We start from the raw sequence: 6,000 nt of genomic DNA, 5'->3' as shown, positions 1-6,000 counted from the left end.
ATACATATATACATAGATATAGCTTTTGATAAATGTTTCCTTTCTGTTGAGATCGCCTTCGGCGTAAATCATTGCGAACACTACGAGTAACGGTATCGTCGCAAGCGCTCTGCGTTAAACTCCACATAAATTTAGATGTATCTAAACTTCCCGTGGTGACGTAGCTTATGACACGTTAATTGGCTGTCAGAACAGATGCTTCTGTTTTATTATTAAATAAATACAGACCCATTTTTGTGTAGCAATAATGACTGCGCCATTACCTCGCAAGAAACGGAATTTTTAACTAAAGTGCTTGTCATCCCGTTAGTCATGATGTGGCGAAGCTGGTAACTCACGCATCGTTTCGCCAAAACGAATTCTGTTCTACAGCTTTGAATAAGGGTATCTTTGGTCGAGTTTATTGACGCGTATTAGCTCCGATATTGAAGTGAGCTTCATGCTTATGTGATTTTTTCTTAATCTCTTAATCAGCGGATTTCTTTAACACAGTCTAGAACTCACCATAAGGCACTTTGATTCTGGAATTCTGTTTTGGAGTTATGCTTCCGTACAATGCAGCCAAGTAAAAAAAAATAATTCATCTATGATGTATACATGAGCTTGTAAAAAGACGTCACGAAATTGAATCAGTACCAATCCAAATACGTTAGGATCTGTGAGCATTTTGGAAGAATACTGCGTGGATTGAGACAGGCAACATCGTAATGTTGGTAGTGCATTGGTACCCTATTCGTTTACGAAACAAAGGAACACAAGGGCGAGTTTAGGTTCAAATCTGAACGTAGATAGAAGCAATTCTTAATGACAGCAAAACCATATATAAAACGGAAACATGTATTTGTCAACTTCACAATGCGACCCTTTGATTCGTTGTGCTATTGCTGTCGACGCCTATAATGCAAGAATACTTATCCAAAAATCGCGGTACACAATGAACAACTCCTTTGTGATGTACAGTAAACAAGCAATATTATTGAAATCTATAACAATTGGTCAAAGTACGTATTGGTTTTACATGGTCTAATGCGACAATTTGATTGCAATCGAATTCAGCTCCCTGTGCTATTAAACTAGTATTAGGGGAAGATACTAACTGTCAAATAATTTTCTTTCGTTGGACCGTTTGTCGCTTGCCAGTAACCGGTAACTGATGAAACAAAGGACCCTTGCGATTCAGAAACCGAAGAAAATATCCATGTAAATCTATGTAATGAAAGGGCGTACATGTGTCAGACGCAAAAGATCGTCATAGGGAAGAGAAAGTACATAGTTCGATTTCTACCTTCCTTAAGGAAATGTATTTTTATTTATTTATAGATTTACCCTAATTCTCATAAGAAATGGGTAGAAAAAAGATCAAAAGATCACTAAGGCAGGTGACAAATCTCTCCGAAGGTCGCAAAAGCAAATAGTCGATAAATCTTGCTTTTGAAGGATGGCTCTTTTGGAAGTTGGAAGAAGGAAGTTGGTTTTGTGTCATACCACGGTTCAAGAAAAATTCAAGAAAAACGAAACTCGCGCCTCGTCTGTTTTCCTATATTGGAAAACCTAATAAACACGCGTATCGTAGAACCCCTTCACGTCGCCTGCTCGTCATTCATACGACTACAAACACCTTGCTGTTGTACCACTCATAATGGTGCCCTGGCAATGCAATTTTTTTTTTTTTATATATTTATTGGCAATGGTGATTGCATTATTGTTGAAAGGCAAGTAAATGCAAAGGCGAAGATAGAATTGACCGCAAATATAGTTTGTAGTTTACTCCAATCTGCTCCAAAATCGATATGTAGGCTAAGTGTAATGCAGATACTGTCTGTTTAATTTGGACACGTGTTAATTCCATCGTACGTGTTATCAAGTTGGGCTAACAATACGATCTTTCAGTCGGAATACTGGTGTAAATTCTCATTGCTTTAGATAACACTATAGTTGTGGTAAACGCGTGTCGGCGACAAACACGACATAGTGTTTGTCGTGTATATCCAATTGTTCGCTATATATTCTCTTATCATGGTCAGCTAACAATGATGTAAAGGATCCCCACTATGGTGTAGCAATGGACATGTAGCCCATGGTGTACGCTGTTAGCCAGTATATTTTTTATTTTTACTTATTTTTATTCAATTAAGTTACGCAACAGATGATTAATATACCTGATCAGCGCATTCCTCATTGAAATCACTGCGCCAATGGACCTTTTTGAAAATTTTTTAGTTTGGACATGTTCTATTGAAAACAATTAGTTGCTACATTGTTTTCCTCTTTATTATTGTTTTTAGTAATTTTCTTACTATTACTATGTTACTAATACACTAAGCAGCATATCCACTGTACTGAAAAAACAATACCAATTTTTTTACAGTAGAAATTTTACGAATCGAACTCATAGAATGCGAGATCTGTCGACCCTTTGAAGAGTACTTAAGAGACAGATGGTTCCTAAGTCTCGAGTTTAAGTAATTTGACAAATAAAATAGCTCGTAGCATTTCCCCTACATAATATGACGTTGTTAATTAGTGGACAAAGAAATAATATTTAACGAGCTGTTTACGTATGTGCCACGTCGTATCAACTATTTCCAAGTATTATTTATTATCTTGCACTTCATTATTCTACTGAAAATATTTTTGAAATTTAGCCAACTCCGCGCTAGACATTCCATGACAGAGCAAATGTGACACGATGAGCATTTGGCACCTGATATGGCCCACTTTAGTTCATTCTGTGTCATTTCTTCTACATATAGATATAGCAATAGCAACAATTATTGAGCAAGCTGACTCATCTGATATCGTATGTTATATTATGGTCGAATTGTCAAGGATATCTCACCAATAAGCCTTGCCCAGTTTCGGCTTTTCAAGATTCGCATGAACTTCCACCACTTACCATTGTAATAAATGCCAGACCACCGACTCAAAGACTGTAGCTCGGATTATTGTCCAGACTAGCCTATATCGCAATTATCGAGTGATAATCACTTGGTTGTTATGGAACTCAAAGATTTATCTTGCGGAAGCTTTCTTAATTTATTCTTTTTAGCTTACAAATGTCGTTATATCAATAAACTAGCAATTATTGCCAGTGATATTATTTATTTATTTTTATTATTTATACATGCATCTGACAAAAGTAAAATCGTAGAAGATTCGTTAGTTGCCAAGATGGCAGTGCTAATTGAGCCGGATCACACATGTCGTATCTTAGTCACTATATGAAGGCTGCGCTCACGTGAGACGTGTATTTGATGTCAAGAGACGTTGTTGAGAGTACAATACGAGACTTCCGTCGCAGGTGATATAATATAAATTTCTAGTTTACGAATCCATAGTTTATTAATCTGTAGCAACTGCAAGACCTCAGTGCTTATTCAAGTTGATACCACTTTTATTTTATTACCCAATATTAGCCCATCGCTAGTGATGGGCTAATATTAGACAATTGGGTTATATATAACCTAACATATATAAAGCTAATATAATGATCGGCTTGTCAGGAATACAGATATTTTCATTATGCTCATTTCATCTACTTTGACTAGCCAATAGGCTCTTATAAAGACTGACGGTGCGATACGCGTTCGTAAACTACATTCGATCTCATTCGTACGTAGCTCTTGAGATGGTATTATAACGATGCTAATTTCTGGGCAAAATATAGACGTATCGACGTTCATTAACACATTGACAACCAAATGATGAACTGGTAACCGAGTGGTAAATAACGTCGAATCATTGGTTAATGTGTTTGCCCGGCCTGTCAGAACTCTGATCAATATACGTCGCTATCTCCTTACGACAGATGCTGTCCGCCAATAGGACATCCGCCAAAGCCATTGATTTGTTTACCAGCACACGCCAATTATACCACTAAACCTTCGCAAGCGGAAGCGATATATCTTGCTTATTTGTGAAAAGTCTGAGTAAAATGTACCGTCTACAGACTAAGAGCTCTCAATCGATGTTGTTTTCATAGGTACCTATTAGGTATTGTTGAATCCACTGGAAGAAGCTCCCAATTGTAGGGACTGGGGTCCGCCAATATGTTTGCTTTGTTTTGAAGGAAGCCTATTCTTATAATGGATCCGTTCCTTGTATATGTCGTATTAAAGAAATTCCCCTCATGCACAATATTTATTTTTGTACGATCTTCTATTCTAAACTTGACCAGCCATTTGCATTAATTGTTACAGAGCAATCTAGGCAACATCGATTATCTAGGCTCAATAACAGGGTTGTATGGAACATGTCCTCTCCAGTTTGTCTTATTGTCCAGAACACACACAATCGTCAGTCGTGAGCATAATTCAACGGAAGAATGGGCATTTAAACTGAATCTCGTGTTCTATGTACACCTTATATGTCCCTTGTCCTTGCAAGGGGTCTGCAATAAAGCCCTAATCTTCTATTGAATATGAAGACGTTCAGTGAACGCTTTTCATTTCATAGCTGGAGCAAAAATTAGCTACCTATGGCAGGTATTGTTTACCCAACTCGATAATAAGACTCCCTTAGAAAGAGTAGACTGAGACACGTCGTTAAACGTCGCCATAATCGCCTATAAAAATATATCTATTTTTCTATCAAAAAAACCGGCGTCCCATATTTTGGTGAGGTATTCCAAAACACAGGCGTTTAATGAATGTGCGCATGGTGTTGACAAGGAAAAACCATGCTAATTATTGACAAAGCGCAAAAATCGATCTTCGAAGTTTCTTCGCCCCTGAATAAACGAACAGTCCTAAAAAAAGCCAGCCCAGCAACTCTAGTTGTTGTCAAGGGACCGGTGGAACGCTGCCAAGGCGTTTGTTGCTCATTCGAGCAGAAAGTCAAACGAATGCATTCACAATAGCAACGTATCTACGGCGCTCTAAAGAAACGTAGGTGTTGGACGATTCAAAACGCCTGTATAAGTTCAGTCACCATTTCTCGGACACGACGTACCATGATTATCCAAAATGCAGCAGAACTTAATCGGCTTTTAATCTGAAAACAAATTTTAATTCTATATACTTCGAGTCTGTTATTACGAATACCTGTGGTATGACGCGATAAATTCGGGCATGAAGCACAATAATTTGCAATGGTCACAACTGAATGAAGTGAATCCCTAATTGGCTATTATCCTTTGTCAAACAACGTATGAGTCGTTTGTTAGTACAAATATCTCTAGACGTTTAAAGCTTTTAACAATTGTCCCCGAAAATTATTGTTCTGTTCGAGGATTTCGATCGAGACGAAATGTCGGTTACAATAACAGCTACAGGTTGACAAGAACAACTAACTCGTAGCTTAGCAGTATTTCGAATTTAGCAGATCTGGTAAACACTCATCATGCCACACTGGTATTTGCATAAAATATGCCCGCCGTTAATTATATGAGACACAACAAATATTTTATTATTATACTGCAATAAACGATTTGTTCGAAACAGAAAACGATAGCAACTTGACCGCCATTATGACAGCCGATCCCACGCATGTACGTAGCGATTTCATACAAAATTGTTATGTATACAAAATATAGAATTTCTATTTATTTTCTATGATAATAACAACATCCATAGCAATAATATTTTATTATCCGTACATGGACGAAGTGGAAGTGCGCACGCATTTCTTGCTAATACTATTAATTTCTGCCTAGAGACTTCGACGGTTCTCATTTTTATTGTCCATCGTTCTTGCAGTTTCTCTGCATTGACTTACAGGTAGCAAACTATAGTGACATTGAAATGCGGTAATTTATACCATAATTTTTAGCTTAACAATGTACTGTCGTCGTTATCCTATAGACAAAAATTGACAAAGATATATATATGACAAAAAAAAGATATCTATCTAGAAACAAAAATTGACGGCCCTATAGCTTGAGCGCAAAAATACTAGCACCAGCAAAGGTATCGAGAAGATTTATCGATCTACAGGATTAAATCAATACACAATGACGGCGATGCAGTTTCGGTGCAGCTGGTATTTCAACGTTTCGCAATG

General features: G+C 37.3%; 2 protein-coding genes across 12 annotated transcripts in view; one reads left to right on the top strand and one right to left on the bottom strand.

The window, feature by feature from the left end:
• Positions 1–6,000, top strand: part of mmy (UDP-N-acetylglucosamine pyrophosphorylase mmy) — a 35,122-nt gene that overhangs the window by 8,784 nt on the left and 20,338 nt on the right. The gene's annotated exons all lie outside the window — the stretch shown is intronic.
• The window catches only part of Cdc50 (cell cycle control protein 50A), a 50,046-nt gene that overhangs the window by 36,860 nt on the left and 7,186 nt on the right, over positions 1–6,000 (bottom strand). The gene's annotated exons all lie outside the window — the stretch shown is intronic.

Source organism: Varroa jacobsoni, unplaced genomic scaffold (assembly GCF_002532875.2).
Source record: "Varroa jacobsoni isolate VJ856 unplaced genomic scaffold, vjacob_1.0 scaffold_378, whole genome shotgun sequence".
Classification (NCBI taxonomy): Eukaryota; Metazoa; Arthropoda; class Arachnida; order Mesostigmata; family Varroidae; genus Varroa; species Varroa jacobsoni.
The sequence above is the reverse complement of the archived record's forward strand: the minus strand, read 5'-3'. Positions and strand labels throughout refer to the sequence as shown.